The 24205-nt window shown below is 26.2% G+C and overlaps 1 protein-coding gene across 8 annotated transcripts in view; it reads left to right on the top strand.

Moving 5' to 3' along the window:
• The first annotated feature begins 9619 nt into the window (after nt 1-9619).
• The window catches only part of LOC113553593 (protein vav), a 279163-nt gene continuing 264577 nt past the window's right edge, over nt 9620-24205 (top strand). For all 8 annotated transcript variants that reach the window (XM_026956989.1, XM_026956994.1, XM_026956993.1 and 5 more), the window contains exon 1: nt 9620-10128. The gene's annotated coding sequence lies outside the window, so the exon portion shown is untranslated. The remainder of the gene's footprint in view (nt 10129-24205) is intronic.

The raw sequence follows: 24205 nt of genomic DNA, 5'->3' as shown, positions 1-24205 counted from the left end.
CGGGGCATGCCTCGGTGCCCCGGTGGCCTAGTCCAACCTTGATCATTGAGTTATTGTAAATAAAATTACATATTATAAAAAATATTATCGGACGTTTTGAATTAATTAAATTGTTTTAAACTATACTTTATTTCATAGTATCATACAAAAATACAATTACTATTTTTGAGACGTTTTAGGCTGAATACAGTTTTAACTTAAGTAATTAAAATAATTTTTGAATTTATTCGATTCACGAAAAAAAGAAAAGGAAATGAAAGTTTTTTTTACATAAAATTAGGATAATTTGGTACTGAGCATTATCATCATATTTCAATATTTCAGTCATCTCATTTCAAGATTTGGTGTATAATATTATTATATTATTTTAAAACAATGATGTAAATAATTGAATTTAAAATAATTTTGCTCCTGTTTAAATTTTTTAATATACTTAACAATAACTACTGCAAAATAGTACAAATAAATTTTATAAGTACTAATTAAAGTTGATTTTTAATGAAAGTTTCCAACTTTCGAAGAGTAAATAACATAAAATAACTATCGAATTTTTAGAGTGAAAATGATATGTTTTAGATTAAAAATTAAAGAAAAGTTAGCATTTGATAAGGTTAGATCGTAGTTGTTGTATCTTGTATAACAGTTTGGGCGGTATATTGTAATATTGCTGAAATTATACATAATTGGTTCTATACATATTAATATATTATGTATATAGATTTATAAAGTACTATAACAATGTCCTGTATTTTATTTTATAATATTTAAATAATACACTATGTAATAATTTAATTGTTCTGCTGAATTAAAATAAATACATTTTAAGGACGTTTTTAATTTGTATTAAGTATATTCTTTTTTCGTGTCAGATGCCCAGCGGTGATAAGATTCGACCGTTATCGAGCGTATCGCTATGCAGGGTGCGCCGCTTGCAGCCTCCCTATTATTTATAATATAATATAGGTACACCTATGCATTTTTTTTTTAGTGTTTGCTCTTTAGGTTTTATGTTAAATGTAATATATTGTCAGTTATTGATCGTAGGTACTATGTTTATTATGTATTATGTAATAAACCTATATTAATAAAATATTTAGAAATGTAATGTTAGAACGTAGTTAAGATAGTATATTATATTAATGTATACTTTTGGACATTTTGTATACTATATTCTATTACCTTTTTTATGCTTAGAGAAATATTCAAGAGTGCTGATATAATGTATAAATAGATAATATAGGTACATACATATTAAATGGTACAATGTATTTTAGGTGTAGCAATGTTTTATTATACATATTCAATGAATATTATTCATAATATGCAAGTGGATAATTTGGGTCTTATATTACCTCTCGCTCGCTTTTTTCATTTTTATTACTAAAACCTAAAAAGTCTATTTTTTTGAATTATACCTAACATTTTTTATCATGTACTATTCTATGCGGCTATATATATTATATATATTATTCGTATACAACACAATTTGCAAAGTTTTGATGTTTTTACTCGTCAGATTTATATCATTTTTATCTTTCACAAAGTCTAAAAAAGCCAGAATATCGCACGATGATCTATTACATAACGAATATTTTATGCAATAAGATTCACTTTTATACATAATTTTTGTACATATTTTATATTAAATTTGGTGGAACTTATACTTATACATATACTTTTTTTATTTATCTATATTATTTATATTATATTAGTATACATATTATATTGTTTTATGATTTATATTTTATATAGATTATAGGCATAGTAGTACACTCATTGCTTAACGAATTACATTATTTCTATTTTTCCTCGAAAAAAGTGTAACAAATATCGTTATCAAATGTCTGAAATTTGATTAATGAAGATCATTAGTGTTAATGCTTTTTGACTCATGGTATACGGATTAATGTCTAAATGAAGAGTTACAGCATTTTTTTTTAAACCATACATTTTCTAAAAAGGTCTTACATAAAGTCATAAAAAATAAAAAATAAATCGACGACAAATAGTACTCACAGTTATATCTAAAAAACAGCATGCCACTAGTTTTTTTTGATGCGTTTCTTAATGTATTTTCTATATTTGACTGATGGGTTTGATTGACCAGCACTTATTTTTAAAGCAAGAAAATTTATAGATGATTAATTGAGCGAGATTTAAAAAATCTAAAATTGTTCTTATTGTGGTATTATCGTAATGTTTGACTATTTTATTTTATAGCTATAAGGATTTTTGTATATCAAGACGTTTGACTGATTATCATCTCATATTCTCAACTCCAATAATAGATTATATTTTTATAATAAGAAATCAATTACTAAAATAAATTTAGATATTAATTATTAACAGGAGATACAGCTAGATAGTTATGTGTATTTTTAATTCAAATATTATAATAAAAAATAGTATGTAGGTAATATATATATTTGATATCATGCGTTTTATTAATTACTTAGATAGTTTTGAATTTTTAATCATATTTAAACTTGATGTATGTATTACTTGACAAAAATTCACAAAAATAATTTTTCCAATTAAATTGTTTTACTTAGAAATTTGGCTAAAACTTTAAATTGATTCGATATTTATTAACGATAACGAATTATTGCAATGTACTATTTTTTTGGTGTGTTTAAGGCTATTAATTCATTTCTTGTGTAACTAGATTATTGTGTGGTAATATTTTTATTCAACAATTTCAGATATTTAACCTCTAAGAGTGTTCTTATTTTGAAAGAGTAAAATTATTATTTCCTCCCTTTCTCGCATTGGTCATAAATCATAAGGTGACTAGAGCCTAAACGATATGGTTTAAAAATTCTTTTAATTTTTTGGCTCTAAGATCTAAGATTACCCTCTACGTTATATATTAAATTTATTAGGTTAGGTTAGATTAAATGAACATAATCAACACAATAATATATTTTATCCTATTGTACCAATAAATACCATTAATATTTGGGATATGTTATATAATTTAATTGTAGATTGAGAGCAATTTACATATATTTATTTATGAATTTATGATACAAGTTTTTCTTTGTCTACATTAATTTTATTACTTAAGATTTTGTTACAGGTTTGAAATTATAATATTGCATAATATATTAAATAATGTTTTTTAATATCTTGTCAAAGTTTTAAACCTAGTGTTCATTAAAGTTTGTTAATTATATTACGTTTTGAAAATTAATAAATACTTGATTAATATGCGTGTACTTAAACACTTAAATACTTATAATAATATTTATGCGTGTGTTACTATTTTTGTTATTTACTTATAAAATAAAAAAGGAATTAAAACTTTTATAAATTCGAAATATTGATTACTAAAAATGTATTATAATAAATAATGTTAAGACATATTAATGTTTTTATTAATATTTGCTTAATAATATAAATATACTTAACTTAAATATCAATTAAAGGTATCTTTATACAAATAAATATTGATTATTAGTTATATACATTTTATTGATAATCGATAATATTGTATTCACTATTATTTGCATCGATTTATATTGATACTTATAATTTAATATTTTGTGACTATAAATATTATAATTTACATCGAACCAGTTGCGTAGCTAGGATGATTTTCTTAAGGGGGATGTTAATTACGTATAAACAATAAATATTATGTTTAATACATTGAAACTAAAACTTTTATTTTAATTAATTAATACGTATTACATTATGTCGGTGTAGTATATTCAATTTTTATTGTTAGTGTTTTGAACATGTAATATTATAATAATGTATATTACTGTATATTGTAATATATGATACAGTTCAAGGAGGGGGGTGTCACAACCACCAAACACCCCCTTATATACGCCACTGCATCGAACGAATATTGGTTCATATTATTTATAATAATTGTATTTAATAAATCATTATATTCTTGGAGATTATAATATAACCATCAAAGAAATTATACAAAATAAACTTAATAAATACTAATTTCAAATATTGTGTCAGTTTCATTAATATAATACAGTGTACTTTCGATTATCCACAAGTGGACTATCCGTTGTCTTCCGCGGAATCATCTACATACCTTTTTGTATCCAAAAACAATATATATATATCTTTACATTATGCATAATTATTGGTTTAATTGGGTTGTGATGGCCAATTACTCGATAACGACGTAAAATACAATACGCTTGTTTAATACATATTAATACTTTTTGTTAATTGTTGATACGTTTAATTTGTAATTTTAATTTTACCGATTATCCGAGGAATTCATTTATCCGTGGATGTCCTACCACCCTATTCCGCGGATAATCGAGAGTACACAGTATTATTTTGTAAATTATTTCAAGTCAATTTTAACTGTTTATTTTTAGACATCATCTTGGTATTTTTTATTTAATTGTCTCTTTCTAACACAAGAATAAAAAAAAATATATTATTAATTCATTATTAATAGTAATTAGTATAATTACAAAATATTTTCAGATCTATTTATATATAAGAATAGGGAATAAAATAAAATGAAATTGGTCGTATAATAATTTATATTTTATAAGATAAAAATTATTAAGTATCAAGTAACACATGTCAAATAATTTACGATTTTAAATATTTAACCTACAATCAGATTGATATGTAGCTCTTAGCTTATTTTATTTCAGTATCACATTCCTAAAAAATTACTGTAGACATCAGAATTGTATATTTTGTTAATAATAAGCTATTACCATCTACCAATAATAAATTAAAATTTTTCATTTTCGGGTGGTGCCAGCTGAAAATTCTATTTTAAATGTATACATATAATTTGTAAATATTATTTTTTTTACGTGATGTAAAAATAGATCATTAGAAAAAATGTCGCCAACAAATTATATTAATAATAGTCAATACTAAAAATTATAATCATTTCATTTTCATATTTACGATACTCCAATACATTTTAAAGGTTGCCTTTGTTGTATGTATTGGTATAATATTATGTGATGCCATGATGGCGTGATGCGTAAATTGTAACCGTAAGACATAACCAAATTTTGAATAAAGTCACTATGATAGAATGGTGCATACAATTATGGTAGATATTAATGTTATTATATTTTATTTTAAATATATATACGTATAGAAACGAAAAAACATTGAAAGCACAATTTGTATATATCGTTTATAGTTGAGTATTTAACATATTTTAATAACGAATTAACCTAACCTAACCTAATGTATATAGTACCTACTTATATATTTTATAATGTTGTGTCGTTTTAATTCATAATAGAAATCAATATTAATATCTTCATTCTTCATTACCTATATTCTATTTTTGTTGTTTTTATTATACCATTTTGGTAATCATTTAATTTCGTAGTAATTACTAATTTCTAATTACAGTAACTTTTGTTATTTATGTATAGATATTTATATCGCGGAAAGGGGGGTGGGGGTTAAAATAAAAATTAATATTTATTAGTCTTTATATAAACGACTTTAAGGAGTGATGTGGAATTGGACCACATAATGGCTGAAACTCTACCATGCAATCATTGTTCTTATTTTATGTACGTATAATATAGCATGGATTTATCAAATTAGTATAGTATATTTTCGTTGTAATTAACGGTTGCGACCCCAGGCAGAAAATATAGGCTTACATATTATTATTATAATTTATGTTAATTGGGTTAGTACTTTTTGGAGAGCTACATGGTGGTGAAGGTGTGGTAACTACGGGTAAGTATGAAGGGATTTGCTTATGTTTCTAATGGCTGATAGAGACTGATGACTACCTGACCCTACTTTATGAGTTAAAGACCTATATTTTTCAACAATGCATTGAGTGTATCAGTGAAATAGTTAGTAAATTTCTTAAAATATTAATAGCAGTGAGACCATCATAGGCTTAGTTTTAAATCTTTTACTTATTGGCTGATTGGCTGTTGATAATGTCGTACGTACATATTCCGTAATATGTTAATGTAAACGCTTTCCTAAGTGAGTTTGTATTCTGTTTCGACGTATCGCGATAAACGGCAACCCCTTTGGATATCGAATGCTGTGTTAGGCGTATAGGGAAACCCGAAACGTATATTTTTATATGTTTGTAACCTGATAGACATTTATTTTTATCGATGGCGGACGGAAGTCGTATTACTCGTGCATGATCATTATGTTAATAAATCTTTACAGTTCAGTCGCAATCCTTTTTTATTTTAGATTGGGAAAAAGGTTTCAGTTGAATATTCCTGCATGATTGTGCCAGGCTGATGAAACCAATCGTATTATCTTATCATTTTTGTAGAACTTATATGATTACCATATTAATTTATTATTATTTATTGTATAAAAACTACGCACAATTAAACATATCAATAATAAATGAGATTCGATATCAACCGTTTTAAAGGAATTAATATACGCAATTTTTTAGGCACTTATGTCGTGTTGTATTAATGTGTACGTAGTGGTATTAGTGTGTAGCAGTAGCACAGAATAGATTAATTCGAAATGAAAATTGATAAAAGAAATATACGGCTCTTAAGTTACGACCGCCCAAAAATCAGTTCTTCAATGAATCTACAATTTAATAAAAAAATATTTAATTAAACATAAAAGTTAAAAGGGGTGGTTAGTTCGATAAGAAGTTGATTTTAAGGACTAAAAACTGTTAAATTTTTTAATTTTAATTTATAAAATATAACATATTATCACTGAATAGATTCAATATTGAGGACTAAAATTTGGGTGGCCAGAGTTTCTATTCTGATTTAAACTATTCTGTGGTAGTAGTGTATAAAAGAAATAGTGAATTGCTCTCATTTATTATTTGATGAAAAATAAACCGCGCACTACACAAATATTAATTATATTGTTTTTTTTTCAATCTTGTGTCCACTGTATTAATTATTTATCTAATATAATTTCTAAAAACTTATTTGGATACGATCACGGAGATTAGTTGAAAGCGATTTCTTTACATTTTTAAATTAATTTTAGACTTTGAGCAGAGCGGAATGTATTGATTTTACAATGAAGTGTATTTTTTTGTATGCGATAAGATCGATAAAATCCTTCAATTTTTAAAAATGGGAGTGGTTGTCTATCAAATTAGATGATCTTGTTTGTACTTTGGATATATCAATTTTAAAAATTTCCATTACTTATTTTTGTAATCGGGAAACAAAAAAACAATTAAGAAAAAACGGAAAATTTTAGGTAAATCTAATTTTTGACCAAATCGATTTTGTCAATTTTGTGATTTTTAATGATAGTTGAATTAAATGTACCAATATTGAAGCTATCAGAATATCACTTTTCTATTAAGGGTTGGGAGTGAAATTTAGTGTAGTGATGCAGTAAATAGTAAAAAAAAAAAAAAACCGTTATTTTTTAGTGATAATTTTATTGTAATAGTATAGACCAGGAGTGTTCAAACTTTTTTTTAGGTTATACTTCACCCTTAAGAATCGACTTTTTTATTATTGAATCACTATAAATTACAATTATTAAAAAATATACTTGCATAAAGTGTATATAAACATACAACAAATGTCAAGTATTATAAACTAATTACTAATTACTAAAAATAATATAATAATAAATAATAATTTCTAAAATCTTTCGTGTTAATTAATTTTCGTGCGTGTGGCCTTAAAAATAGATTCTAACATGATCGACTCTGAAATTGTCCGCAATTGACCGTTTGGCCGCTCTTGGTATAGGCTATAGAATATAGATGGTATCGAATTATATTTATAAATCTTAAAATTAGTCTAATGGTGATTTGTATTTGTGCCGTACAGTTTTGTTTTGTTTCGCTTTACTGAATCGTTTAATGAACGATTTGTTGTCGAAGCCTAGGGTATAATTTTTACAAAATGTAGTCTTATATATACACAATCTGAAAAAACCAATTTGTTAGAGTGTCATTTATAATAATGTACTGGCGCACTTGGCGCAGTGTAGCTAGTGTATACGTATTAATTCCATGCACAAGAAACAATATCCAATGAGAATGTACGACTCGAATTTTGAATGCTAGTATGTTTAACGCATAAACATAGTATATAAAATGTTAAATGAAAACTGTCTTAAGATTATATTAAAAAACCATTTTGATATTTGAAATATCGAGATAGTGTTGTTTTAATAAATCGCGGGAGAGGTTTTGGTATTATTTAATTAAGAAATACGAAGAAATATGATCTAAAAATGATAAAGTTACCTTAATTTCCGTCTAGGGAACATCGCCGAAATTTCGAGGTATAGTATTATTATAGTATTATAACTTGCGAACTTAAAATTAAAATAAATAGGTGATAATATAGTCATCTATACACAGGTATTCTTACCAAAAGCCTTGTGTTCAAAATATTTTCATGTGATATAGGAGCATATAAAGCAAATTTGACTGTAGAAAACGTTGAATAACATTAGCCAACATTTGCCAACGTTTTACCACTTCCTGGCGTATGTAATTTTTGTGGTTTTTAACGTATACTCCGCTGTCTAGTAAGTAAACAGATAGACAGAAATTCGCTGTTATCAAACATTGAAGAAGATTGTCACTACTCACTAGCGAATTTACTCGTTCATTGTAGGGTACTTTATTTTTGCAATTTACCCAATAACAACGTAGTAATAATAATAACGCTGCATAATTAGAAAGTAAATAGAAAATTATTCTCGGATATTCTTCGCTCCACAAACGATTTTTTCAGTGGAATAATATATTTTCTAAGTAACCAAGTAGGGTAATTGTCCCACATTCAACTAGCATTAAGGGGTCGGACATAAGTCTGCAGTAATAAGGTTGTATACGAAAAGCTAGCAAATATGCGTATATTTCTCATACTTTTCGCTGTAAATAACATAAATAAACGGCTCTAAAACTGTGGTCTGTAGCGCTATGGTGTAGTTTTCGGCCATGGACACATAATATACGTATACACTGTACAATAATATAATTGTTAGGTAAATATTAAAATTTAGAAAGTATTTTATTATTGTATATAGTAAGTTGAGCTGTTGAATTTTTCTTTTTTGATTAACTTTTATAATCTTAATTAACACAAAATGTATTATAAACAAATTTATATAACAAAAAAAAAAAAAGTAATTTGAAAGAAAATTGGAAAGTCGGTTCATGATTTATTTTCATCGGAGGTCTACGGATTTAAAGAGTTTAAGAAGCTCTGGTATAAATTATATTATGAAACATTGCAGTGTTTTAGTTTTCGTTCATTCGTTTGGGCCTCAAGTCCGAGAATTCGATCAGTGAGTGAATACGGTAGGATAGGATTTTTCTTGTCTCGTGAGATAAGTCGAAACTCATTGGTCTTGTGGATCATTGCTGTTTTATAATTATTCAAGAATAAATTATAACGATAAATGTACCTAGCTCATATATTTATTTACGAAACGCGTATATTACACAAATTTACGCTAACGACAGTCGGACCAGCAGGTGCGTATTACACTCCCGGCGGGTGGCAATGTATATGCACGCCGCCGCCGCAAGACATCAACAAGTCTGGTGGCACAAGCGCACACGCGGCGGCAAAAGCGCGGGTCTCCATGGTGACCACAGGCACACAAGGTGGACGGTAGCGGGCGGGCGACATCATTCGCGTACGGACGGCACGTCGCGTCAGTCGTCGTGTACGTGTACGCGCGCGTGTTTGCCGCTCTACAAACTGCACCAGACCGGTGGTGCGCGCGTGTTGTTGTGTGCGCGTCAATCGTATACACATAAACACACGCACTATATCCATAGGTACACCGAACACCCACCACCATCCTCATCACTACCGTCACTTCTCATTCACACCGCACACCGTTGTCACTGTTACTGCATCCACCACCGCCGACGCCACCACCATCCGCGACGATCGTGGTTTCCGCTACCGAATCGCCGCAGCACCACCTGATGGATCCGCGCCGGACCGTCTGACTGCCGTGGTGCGATATACGTCGACCGCGACGACACTGGCACTGCATCGCTCGCGCATCGTATTTTTTTCGCCGACACGACAGGCACCGACATTATTGTCGTCGTGCAACCGTCGACACACTGTTCGCCACATCTCATCGCGGGATCAAATACCGCGTCCGGTTCGAATATATTTTGGTTTGCGGTTGTCCCCCTGCAGGGTGAGTGTTAAAATGATCACTGTCATAGTAAATGGTCGTTCGTAGTAATAAAGGTATTTGTTCTTTTGCGTGAGCACATTTAGCAGGACATTTTTTTCAAAAATTTGTTTTTGCGGCTAGATCGAATTGAATGTACGTAGTACCACAGATAAGAAACGTAAAAACTACAGTTTAGTTTTAGATCGATTGCGCGGAAATATTATTACCGTCTGCGGCCGCAGCAGGAGCGGCGGCGGCGGAGCGTAATGGGATGTATAGTGCGACGCAGACGTTGTGCGGTTAATAATCGTTATTACGCAGGCTTTCTTCGCATTAATAATTATAATAATGTTTCGCGGTGGATTTACTTCGTAGCGTGTAATTTTTTGTTATTTTTTTCCAGACATTCATCCATTTCATCCAAAAACTGTGCGTACGCTCATATGTATGTGTGTGTGTGTGTATGTGTGCATAGACGCTATTTTCACCGCTACATGCGACGCTGCCGGGCAGCAGGGCCAACGTGCATCATGCCGCGGTATATTATTATAAAAATAAAATCGCGGGACGTCACGCGCGTCAACACCGCCAAAACTCCGTTGTGACGGACGACGAGGCGGATGCTGGGCATACGCTCACACACACGATATTATATAGGTAGTGATCGTTGTCAGTTTTGCGCGAGTCCGTCCAAGTCCGTTCTAAACGCGCCTTATCTACAGGATGATTCGCCTTGTACGCTCACCCCCATATTTTCTTTAATAAACTTAATATAATTCTGATTTTAGAGCATTCAAATATAATTTAGGAGACAAGGACCATATTTTCAAATACGAATCACCATTTGCTTTCTTCTAGAAATTGTTTATTGAATGTTTTTTTTTTATGATTTTGACGTGTTAAGATTTGGGGGCTAAATTGTTTGAAAATTTTAGTAAGTAATTATAATATTAATCTATCAACATTTCAAATTTTTTATATATTGTTCGAATATAATAAATACTACTTATAATATTACATCAGTTTTATATTTTTAAAATCTTAATTTTTACAATTTAATATCTTAGTATCAACTCGTTCAAATTTTAATAATAATACACTATCATTTTTAAAAATGTCATCTGATTAAAATTTTTCTGGAAAAAAGAATGATTTTTATTCGATAAAAGAAGTACGTATGCCACAAAAAACTCCTTGAATAGTATACGTAATAAAGATAAGTATTTGAAAATAAGACCCTTACCTAATTATTATACTTAAAAATTCCAAAAATCAGAATTTGAATAAATTCATTATTAAAGGACAACACGGAGGTGAGTATGTTTGGTGATTCATTCTGCACATGAGTCACTTAATAATTTATCATCCTTTATTAATATTTTCAAACGTTTTCTCAGCGATTTTCAACCAGTGTGTTGATAGGGTTGGATTACTTGGAGCTGTTATATCATTTTGGAAGTAACCGTAAATGTTAATTTATGCGCGTTGATAACTACTTTGAACGAATATCCTAGCACGCTATGTTTCCAATAACACTTATTATATTTTATCATTAGATATTAACGAGATGCGCAAATGAATCGTCTATTGAATATTATATTTAAATAGTTTTAAAGGTATAATAAAATTATACAGTTACTGACTTGCCGTATTCCGTGAAATCCGTATGGTTAGTTCATTATCATAACCTATAAAAATAATTGAAAAATGTATTCAATTACTTCACTGAGTAGTTAGATGCTTATTATTAACTATTAAAATCATTTTACCTAAACAATAATTTAATTCATTATGAATAACAAAAAAATTTTGAAAACCGGTCAAATAATTATACTAATAAAGGTTACCTAATAGCAGTGTATAGTACCTTGAGTATTTCGTGAAAATTGGGTGAGAGAAAAAATGTGTTGTTTTTTTAGAAAGGCTGTAAACCATGATTGGTCTAACTTCACGTTGCAATATTTTCATTGGAATGGAAAACACCTAACCCATTGCAGTCATTAATAAAAGTTCATAACAATATCACATATCAATATTTCTTTTACACTTGGCGGGTAATAAAATTTTGAGTGTCAAACTGATAAGGTTTTGAAAAAGCCCATAGGTAGGTTAGTATAGGCATGTAGTGTTTCCACTGCTTTCAGTTTTATCAGAAAAGCAAAAAAAAATATACACAATTACCGTTATTTATATAACCTAACCGAAAGCGTTATTTTATAGATTATAAACTTTCACCGTATGAACTAATAATGCAATAGCTTTTGGTACACCAAAGTATTAAATAAATGTTAATTTTAGATTGAATACTATATTAATATTATATAAGCATGTTTAGTTTATTATATAGTTCAAATTATTGAGTGAATAAATTGTTATTATATATATATATATATATATATATATAATATTTTTATTCAATCATAATATTTGAACTATTTAATCTTTTTAATAATCTGTAAAATTCAGATATGTTTTCTGACCATTACATATTTATACGATGGCGTGTTAATGAATTTGTAATGAGCTCTCATAACTCTTCACAAATGTATTTCATACTCTATAATATAGAGTATTATATAAACAAGTCTAAACAAATAATAAATATGAAATACAAAATAGCAAATAATAATAATAAGTGTTTATTATAATATTATCTTAACCTTAATAACGTTTAAAAGAACTCATGATTTAAAATCGTTATTAATAAATGTATTATTATTATATTAAAAATAATAATTATTTTAATTTGTTCAATTTTTTTATTATAACTTAGCTTTCTTATGGTGTATTTTGTTAAAATATGCTTTTGTGATACATATAGTTTCAGCATTTATTTAAAATAGTAAATTGGATAAAAAGCTTCAACTTTATAAAATTTCTTTTGTAAGTAACAGAAAATATAATAGAGTAATATATACGAGTTCCTTTTATAATCATTTTTAATACAATTATTTAAATTGTTGATTAATTAAATTAATACTCCAAAGCCTTCGAAATAAATAAATTTGAAGAATCGTTTGTCAAAAAGAAAAAAAATAATAACGTGCATTTTTAAATCTATTGTATATGCCTATATTAGAATTTACATGTAATGTATAATTGTATAATACGTTCTATACATTTTAATAAGATTTCGTAATTTCTAAATTTAATAGAAATATAAATAGTTGGAATTTTTATAAATAAAGAAAAATGGTCAATGGGTATATTTTTTTAAAAAAGAAAATTTCTTAAGTATCTTTATACTGTACATCACAATTTGATTTTTTTTGAGTAAAAATAAATGAATATTAAATATTTTCACTGTAGTAAAGATACTTATTTTATTAATAAATTTAATTTTGTTTTTAATATTAGTTAACGATTAAATTATTGTGATTAAGGATACATTACATATAGTAAAAGTAAATACTAAATATTTTAGATTTTCGAAAAGATATCAAAAAAATAGTGAAATAACACTACTTATCATGGGCAGGTACAAAATCTACTCCCATGATAATAATACGATTATTTTTGTTCAATCAATTGATAATTATTATAAAGAAATTAACAGAAAAAAATAATAACTATATACCATTTGTCGTGGTGATATATTTAATCGTATTCAAAAATAGTATTCATGTCTAACTGAACCTAATAAATACCTACAACTGCTAGTTTTTATTGTTATTATTATTATTATTAATATACCATATATAAATATGTATATAGACATACTAATTATACATAATATATTAATATATTATGTATAAATATTTTCAATTCCCAAACGCCAATGTATCATTTAAACTTTTAAATTGGTATGATACATGAATTATCTGAAATAATATGCTTGGGTAACCTGCCAACGTTTTACATCGACGATAATTATTTTAAATTTTACGGTTATTATTACGTATGAAGTACTTAATTACTTAAATATAGATATTTTAATATTTTATGCAAGTTCTCGGTTACGAGTAGCACACAGTTGTTTAACGCCAGGTGAATACTTCAGTAAAATTGTGTGGATCTTGTGGATACAAATAAATATAATATTATATATTTATAAATATTTTGCGATAAAAATAAAAATGTGCGATCAATAGTAATAATATTGTAGCAATAAGAATTGTATAGTTTTTTGGATTTTGATTTGTCCTTGGTTGATGCTTCATACTGTAATATGCAATAGAATTGAATGTAACTTAGCTTCAGTCAGTATAGTTATCTTGCCAGCGACGTAATAAGTATATGATATAATGACACTAAAAAAGGATCATTTTGAAATTTTCTTATAAGTTTAACCTAAAAAATCTAGGCACTGACTTCATAAATAACAATATAATATCAATATGTATTATTAATTATCTGCAATTTGATATTTTTGATTGTTCAAAACTTCAAAATTATTATGATATAACTATCTAATTGCTTATATATATATATATATAAAAAAATACATTTTGGTGCTATAAAATTTATCAAATTGTTTTTTAAAATATTGTTATGATAGGAGTTCAAAAATTTCATCGTTCATAAATAACATTACATGTCTGTTGCAGTTCTTTTTTTTGTAAATTTTGCTAATATACACTTAATCATTATTTTATTTTAACATATCAGACAAACATCATTTAAGGGTTGTAACTTGTAAACATAAACTTGTTTTCGTCTATTTGTTATTTGTTATTGCACACAAAAATAGGGATCTGTTGACGTAAACTATACATTTTTGATGAACTATGTGAGCTATCACATCACATATTTATTTATTGCAAGGTAACAGTTGTTAACCTGTTGATTCGCTGCAGTTTTTGCATTCTGAAATGGTTATTAACATTTCCAATGTCAAAATAATAGGTATTTTAAACTAGTGATTTATATTTATGTTTATGTGCTACTTGATTGTAACGATTAATAAATTGATCTGAATTTGTATGCTTATTATTTTTAATTATTTTGATGGTAATTTATAAGTGAAGCAAAATATGTTTTTATATTTTACAGCGCACTCATTTTTTTTTACGACAAAAAGATAGTAGTTGTTTTGTTAATTAGTTAATATAAAAATAAAATTAATGTTATAATATACATAACGTATATTAATCTATACATTCTCTATTTATACAAAATACAAGTTTGTATTACGTTTTGTTTTATAATTACTATACAGATTTTAATAAATCAAATATTTCAATACATTTTTAGTACACGGTAAGAGTTTGCATGCTACGAATTAGTATGCTTGTAATATAATATTTAAATATTAAACAGCTTATTATGTTTTTCTGTCTATACAATAATTTAGGTGCGAAGAAAAAAATTCAGAGGGGTGGAGTTGAAATGTCCATAAATATCATACTGTTTATATAATATTTATTTTAGGAACTAATTATAGTATATATTCATATATTATATATATATAAATTATTACGTTTTCATTATAATAAAATGTCTTGAAGTATCGTTACTTTGGCTATTATATCAATGATAATTTTATTGTATACGTAAATTACAAACCACGGGAAAGTTTAACTTCTAACTGTTTGAGTTATACAATAAAGATTACCAATATTTTAAGCATTAAGTTTAAAAATTGTAGCATGAGTGTTTTTCAAAAATAACAATTTTGGTTATAGATTTGAGATAAAACAGAGCACTTGAATTTATATTTTCGATGTGTATCTAATTGTCTATCCGAGAAAGATTAATGTTGTACATGGTTATTTACCAGAAAATATTACTCAACAAAAATGTTAGTGTTCTATATTGTCGTACGAATTAAAACCGGCAGCATTGGTAAAATAAAAATAAAATTTCACATAAGTATCTCGTTTACGTAAAAACAAATCAGTAAATTTAAAATTTAAATACCGTTGTTTTAGTAAATTATGGCTTAAAGTAAAATATATTTTTAATGAAAATTAGAAGCTTATAATTTAATTTTGTTTTAATTTTATGACTTTCAGAAACTAATAACTATATTCATTGAATTTTTTTTTTAACTTAATTCTTTATTTAGCAATCTGTTACAAATTTGAACAATAAGCTTAATTTATATAATAATAGAATGACAGGAATAACAGAGTGAAGAGACCTCCCAATGAAGGTACTTCGTCAAGATAGTAGTTAGACTTTATTACACATTTTTCAATTTTTATTTTTCAATTTATCTTAGCAGGTCACGACACCACTGCCTTTATAGTCTTTTTTTAGGGTTGCCTGAAATAGTTGCGTATGAGAGTTGAGTAATAAGAGGGTTTGGGTGTTGGGTTAGTCGGCTATTGAAACGCTTGTAATGTAGTTTGGCTAACTTGGTGACAGTTGATATTTTTAAATCTGAGTGGAGAGATTTATTGGAGATGTAGAATAGAGCTTTTGAAATTGTTCGAAGAACTTTGGATTGGAACCTTTGAATACGGTTAGTATTAGATATTTTAGCTGCACCCCAGAGCTGGATGCCATATGTCCAGATGGGTCTTATTAGTAGTTTATGAATTAATAGTTTGTTAGGTAGTTTTATTTTTTTTGGCAGTTAATAAGGTTCGTAGGAGACGAAAGCGGTTATAAAGTGCGACAATTTTGCTTTTGATGTGTGGTGCCCAAGTAAGTCGACGGTCAATGTGAATTCCAAGATATCGTACACATTGGGCATTAGGTAAGGTTTGGTTATTAAGAAATAGTGTCGGGCATGTGCCGTGTCGAAGAGTAAAAGTACAATGGGTGGATTTTCTTTCATTCATTTTCACTTCTCATTCTCTATACCATTGTTTCGAGGAGGTGGAGATGATTTTGAACATAAAGAGAAGCTAAGTTAAGATCTGCACTGCAAGCTACTATAGCTTTATCATCTGCAAAATCACCGATTAGGGTTTGGTTTGTGTTAGATTGGTCAGAGATGAATAAATTAAAAAGTAGAGGGGCAGTAACTGCGCCTTGGATTGAATTTTAAATTGTAAATGTAATAATATTATAAGATAATTTATAATATAATTTCATTTGAAATATTTACAGTTAAAAACTTAAATAACTTTGAATATGTATGATATTCTTATAAATAGTATTATTGATTGTTAAATGTGTGTTAACAAATACAGATTGGAAGTTATTTTTTTTATACAAGGTATTGATGATGATAGCGTGCCCATATGGAGCATGTTGATGGAAGCTCCAATTTTTTTGGAGATACCCAGTGAGAATGGCCTTGAATTAATGGTGCTATTAATTTAACATATAGTTTTTATATTTCTAAAATATTGCATACCTTATTATAGCTATAGATATTATGTACAATTATTGTTTATCATTATGTACAAATATAATTTTTTATACTTTAATTATAGTTAGAAAAAAAACTGTATAATTTACAAATATGGGTTTAATACTTTTCTTTATTGAAGTGGTTATCAAAATGCACACATTATCAGTACTTAGTAAAATTAATATTATTTAAATATAGTTTGAGGTTTTGGTAGTATATCACTTAATTAGTTAATATTCATAGTATTTATTAAAATATATAGACAACTAATTAATTATTATTGTATGGAGTAAACAAAAAGCCCAAAGTTAATTGTACTTTAATGTAATATAGTCAATTCCTTCTGGTTAAATGTCTATGAGGATCAGTAGATTAGTTTATTTAATTACATGCAACGTTTTTCACTTACGACATTATTAAATTTAATTTAAAAGAAATCCAACCCAATACCCACGTTTTAAAAATGCTTTAATAACTATTTTTTTTACGTAATTTGAATTATTAAAAAAAGATAATAACACGATGAAGCAGGTTTTATAAATTAATTGCGTAATTCTTACTGTAATAATTTTTTTTTTAAGCGTTTAAAAGACTAAAAGATTTTTGATAATTTATTTATTTACAAATGTAAAAAGTAATCTACATAGTTTATTCATTCAAAAAACAAATATTATGTTTATTTTGTAATTTTTGTTGCTATCTCCCAAATATATAAATATATTTTTTTTTATATAATCAAATGTAAGTTACCTACCTACTTGTACGTCAAATTTTTTTAAATTTATTTATTTATTAACTATTTAAAATCAAACGAAATATTTGAAATACTAATAAAATACTTGAATGTACGATCAATAAAGTAACATAAATGATAATTTATTAGAAAAATATACGACATATTTGACAATTTTAAATGGATAATGTATGAGAAGAAAATAACAATTTAAGTATTTATTAAATAAGTAGGTTTTATATTTTTTGTCAATGTATTAGAAACAAATAAAAATTAAATTAAATCAATAATACTAATACATATTTAATTGTTTGTTTATATATTAATTATCTGAAAATAATTTAGCACTAAACAATAAACACTTTTAGATCAAATTTATGTTATTTGATTATTACGTTGAATGTTTATAAATTCATATAAGTAAATTAAATAAACATAAATAATATTTTAGAAGTAAAGTTTTTATAAACTTTATTTTTTCGTTTATTTATTTAATTGTTTTGGTTTGTTTTGGTTATCGTAAATTTATAGGTGACCCATATTTTTACTTACTAATAATGATGATTACATTTAATTATTCTGTATACTATAATAGTATCAAATAAGAATGGTATAAATATCATATTATATTTAATTTAACGGTTCTATGTTATATAAAACTTGGATCATATCCAACATTTGATAAATTTTCCTATGTGTCATTGAGAATCTAATAACAATATACTATATTATGTAATAATAAAAAAATTGTATCCATGCATATATGGACATGATTAATGGTACATTTATTAGATTTTTTTGATAAGAATTCGCTGTAATAAAAATATATATGTAACCAAAATTATTTTTTCGCCACAAACGCATGATCGAGGTTTATCTTAAATACTATTCAGACTACGGGAGTAGCTCTGTATTAATTACTATAATGTTATACATTCAGTAGCGTATATATAAATTAATTTAAGGGGGGGATTAAAAAAAATGTTCATTCTTAAATTCCAATTAGTTATACAATCAAAATCAATATCCGTACCAACCATATATTCCAGTGGGGGTTTGAACTCCTAAACCTAAACCCCCCTTATACGCCACTGTATACATTTGTGGGAAATATCACATTAAAGTTAATTTATTTCTACAAGTCAGTTTTCTTGGTAAAAATTAACTCAACATCAAATGTATTTGTTAGAACACCAAACAGTTGTTGTTTAAGTTAGTTCTAAACATACCAACTTAATATAGTAAGATATTTCTAAGATATTTCTAAAATTTTAAAGAGTATTATGATGCACAAGGTACTTATTATATAACTATATATAGTATATACTATATAGTTTAAGTGAAATGCACCTATTATATTTTGCACTTTTACAGTAATATTATCTTCTTAATAATATTTGTTTATTTCCTCTTCGATATGGTTCGTATACATCTTAATTAATTGAAATTAATAATTATCCCTCTAGAGTGTGATTTATTTCATAATCTTAGGTGTGGATAATATTCTCGTGATTATCCAAACTTTTGTACACAAAACTGCGCGTATATTATATTTCGTATCTAGGACGACAGTCCAAACCGTTGCGGTGGAAAAAGGTCATCAATCTGGCCGACAATCAAATAATGATTGTCTACCACAAGCAGCCTGGTCATTACGCGTAGGCCCGTTACACACTTTGCCTTCGAATCTTATGTCGCACACCTCAGTCCTCGGCAACAATATGGACTGGCGCCCAAAAATGTTAAGCAAATTATCATATTTGCGCAATTGAATACAATCGCTGTACGTTTTGTAATATAGTTTATATGTTCTCGTTTTTATTTTTAGATGAACTCTGCCGCATGTACGATAATAATATGATGTATGTTGATATATTTGAGTACCTAATGTCGGTTAATAAAAAAATAATGTTGTTTTAGCTTTCGTGTAATCATAGTCACGTGGTTGTCGAAGACCTAACCAAGACGCTTGATATACTGTCGTTAATGTTTTATGAGTGTAATGGTGACTGGCGCATATACTGCAGTATATAGAGTATATATGTGTAGTGAAAAATTATTAAGCTCGTGTTTGAATTGCCCCGAACGAATGACGAATTAAACGAGGACAATTTAAAAATAAATTTCTATTAATATTCTATTTCAGCTTGCTCCATTAAATTGGAGGTATTCCTATACATGCTGTTGTATCTAACTTATAAAACATAACGAATCACACTTTTGAGGCCGTATTTGCATTAGAGCATACGATATAACCTCGAAGATGTAGGATTAATATCTGTAGTAACAATATTTAATAATAACAAGTAGAAACTTTATTTAAATTTAAATGAATTGATTTTTTTATCAAGGGGTTGTTACAAAACTTTTTCATAACACAACTATAGAATTTAATATTAATGCATAAATAAAACCAATAAGAGTAAAGAATGTGAAAACTAAAAATAAAGTAATTTACTATTCAAACGATTATGATTACTTAGTATTATGTAAGCTACTATATACTAGATATAACAATAATTAACATTAAACAAACTTTATAGCATTTAAATTGTGGTTCAAAGCTGACATAATAGTTAAATTACATTTTTTTTCAAAATAATTGAAATAAATCAAATAGAAATTAAAAAAATTAATTTAAATGAAAGTAACATTCATGATGTCAGTGTGGTGTAGTGTTTCCCTAACTTTTTGACACTACAGACTACTAGGAAAAATTCCATCGATCACGAACTATCTCGATTTTAGGAAGGCTTTTTTACTGTTTATTAACTTAAGACATATTTTCACAAACTTAAGATTTTAGAATACATAAAATGAATGAGATTTTTTATAAAATTGTTAATTATAATTTTTTTTAAGTGTTTGTATTATAAGTTGTTATGCATTGTTATGCGTCTATCCATAATTCATTATAGATAACGATAATCTAATGTAAATTTGTATTTAACATTTTCTATATAAATTTTGGGATTTCGGGGTAGATTTTTTTCAAGTTATAAAATGGTTGTAGTTACTCGAATACTAGTTTTTTAATTATCTTGAAATTTCTTTTAGCAATAATAGATAAAAATAGAAAAAAAAACCCTTTAACCATGGATCATATTTTTTCACACAAAATTAATCAAATTATTCTGGATTCAAGATCTGTGTTTAAAGTTTTGGTAAGCAGAACGATGTGACACAGAGATCCCACAATATTTTGGTAACTTATAAGTAATATTGTAAATTAAATATAAATTCAAAATGTAATTTATATACACTGAAATACCCCGAAAAATATTTCGCTTTAGAAAACGAAATTTTTATTTATGTTTTTGTTCAAAATAAATAAGAAATAAAAAAAAATTATAACAATGAAAATAGAAAGTACGTTTGACGTTAATCATTTTTATAATAATTAGATTTTAACGTTAATAAATCACCCTTTAGTGAATATAATTATATATCAATAAAATTAAAAATTAAATTAATTAATACACAAGCATATACTTGATGGAGTTGAATAAAAAATGAAGAACAAAAACCAGTGAGTATAATGTAAAATAACTGTGTAAAATATTATAACATAGAAATTTAAAAACATAATATAAGCAGAGTAATCAATAATATTTGTTTTGTCTGATCTTTGATAGTGAAAAGTAACGTTTCTAAAATACCTTTAAAGTAACGAATTCATTTGAAGTCTTTAATTTCCTGTTTTGGAAGTATAAATTTCACAGTTCATCCTTAAAAGTAAAAGTTCACATTTTTCATCCCTTATTGTAATCCTGCTTTAATGAACGTTGTTAACTTATTATTTACTTGTATTGATTAGTTAGAGTTGTCTATTGTTGAGCTTTTTTCAATGTTGTTAGTTATCAGATTGAAAATTTTGGACAATCAAATGTAATGAATTAGGATATTATGATAATGTTAAAAGCTTAAAAACAAATTGTTTAAGTTGTATATAATATTACTCAGGCGTGCATAATTATCAGCGTTCATATTGTAATTTGTTCACGATAACTACATAAAACAGATAGTTTTATAATATTTACTGATTATAAAAGTGTTGCATTGTGTAAAGTTAGTATGAGAGAAGTTGAATCGATGTTAACAAATGTTCTAATTAAGGTCTAAAATAGTAAGTGTAAAAAATAATAATTTATAACTATTTTTAATAGATAAAAATAAAAATTCAACGGAAATTCAACGAAAATTATTAATTAATTTATTGTTAGTTACACATTTCAATGAAAAAAAGAACCTAATATATCTAATCTCGTTCTATGATGGCTTTGTTATTTCATCAAACTAAGCTGAGTTTACTTCACTAGAAATAATATAATGTATTCGTACAAAGTAGTTGGTTTAAATTTGTAAAATTAATGCAGATTAGATAATACTTATATAGTACAAAGTTTATTTCAATGGTGTGTAAAGCAACTAATTTAATTAAGCAAAGTAATTTACTTATGTAGATTATTTAATATTGTGTTTTAACCTTGTTAAAATGAAATGTAAAATTGTGTACAGGAAAATATTATTACATTGGTTTGTGTACTGTATAAAAATAAAGCAAAATAATAAAATAGCGTGTAATAGCGTTGATAAAATACTGAACTTCATATTCATAGGTTAAATGAAAACAATAGTCTACAATGATACAACTTTAAATAAGGTAATATAAATTAACAAAATATTTTAGTTAATTTTTAGAGGAATTTATTGGTATTAATCACAATGTGTATTTTATATAATATATTTATTATTAGATTTTCATCTATGATATTATTTATAAGGATCAAGATGAGAAACTATTGATGAATGAAAAACTATTTATTTATTTATATACAATATGGGCGTAGCTTAATTTAAAGAAGTGTACGCAAATAATATTAAAAACAATCTTAAATTAATTATTGTTTTATTTAAATTCAAAATAATAAATATTTACGAGTGTACTGTTTATTGACGGTTTTTCAAAATAATAATTTGGTTTATATTGTCGATAATTATTTAGAATATATTTTCATGTATTATATTGATTAAGCACATACGCATTAATAATATTAAGCTTAAAAAAATCATTAATTAAATAAACATGTTTAACTTACCATAACCTATTAGAGTACTATAGACACATTTATAAATTATCGTTATCATTATCTAATATATGATATATTCATAAAGAATTATTATGTCATAAAAAAATCGCTGTATAAATTGTTATTAACAAAATTTAACAAAATTCTTATTTAAAAGCTATTTTAATAATTAATGTCAAATATTATTATTGAATAAAGAATTGAGTATGGTACTACAAAAGTCTCAACTGCTAGAATATGTCAAACTTTCCAAGTACTCAAACAAAAATAATATTTGTAAAAAAAGTTTTTTTTAAAAATAAAATATTCTTTTCTATAAAATATGATTATAGTTCTATAGTGAGTATTAATAAAATAGTTGAGTTTACAAAAGTTTTTTCCTGTTTTATTTTATTATTGATAGATTTACTATAGGTTATTTTTTGAACAAATATGATACATTAATAACACTTATCCATTCATATAAATTGTATACATTTAGGACTTTACCCAGTTTGCTCTGCGTATAATGTATTAAATACACATTATAAATTGTAATATAAACAACAAAATGCATTTTCACTTAATTCGACTAAATATTTACCATTTTTTGCTTAATCAGATATTTTATTATAATTTTGAATACAAACAATAACTGTGAACCATTTCACACTACACCTACGTCCAATAAATGTGTTTAGAATAAAAAAAAATGGAAAGTTGAAGCTGTAGTCAGCGTAATATAATAGGTATATGTGGTATATGTAGTAGTATCTGTGTAATATAATTAGTGTATGACTTTTAATTATATTAATTGATTAATTAAAACTATAATGGAAGCATATGGAAATAATAAAATAACAAATAATTGTGAATATTAAGCATAATTAGATTTCCAATAATTTCAAATTGGTATAAAAACATACTATAAATTATTATTTATCATAATTAATTAACGTATTTAAATTTGTATCTAAATTAAACTACAAGCATTAACATAATTTTGAATTTACCTTGGTTGGGGAAAAACATTAAAATCCACCTTTTATT

Source organism: Rhopalosiphum maidis, chromosome 2, assembly GCF_003676215.2.
Source record: "Rhopalosiphum maidis isolate BTI-1 chromosome 2, ASM367621v3, whole genome shotgun sequence".
In the NCBI taxonomy this organism is placed as follows: Eukaryota; Metazoa; Arthropoda; class Insecta; order Hemiptera; family Aphididae; genus Rhopalosiphum; species Rhopalosiphum maidis.
The sequence above is the reverse complement of the archived record's forward strand: the minus strand, read 5'-3'. Positions and strand labels throughout refer to the sequence as shown.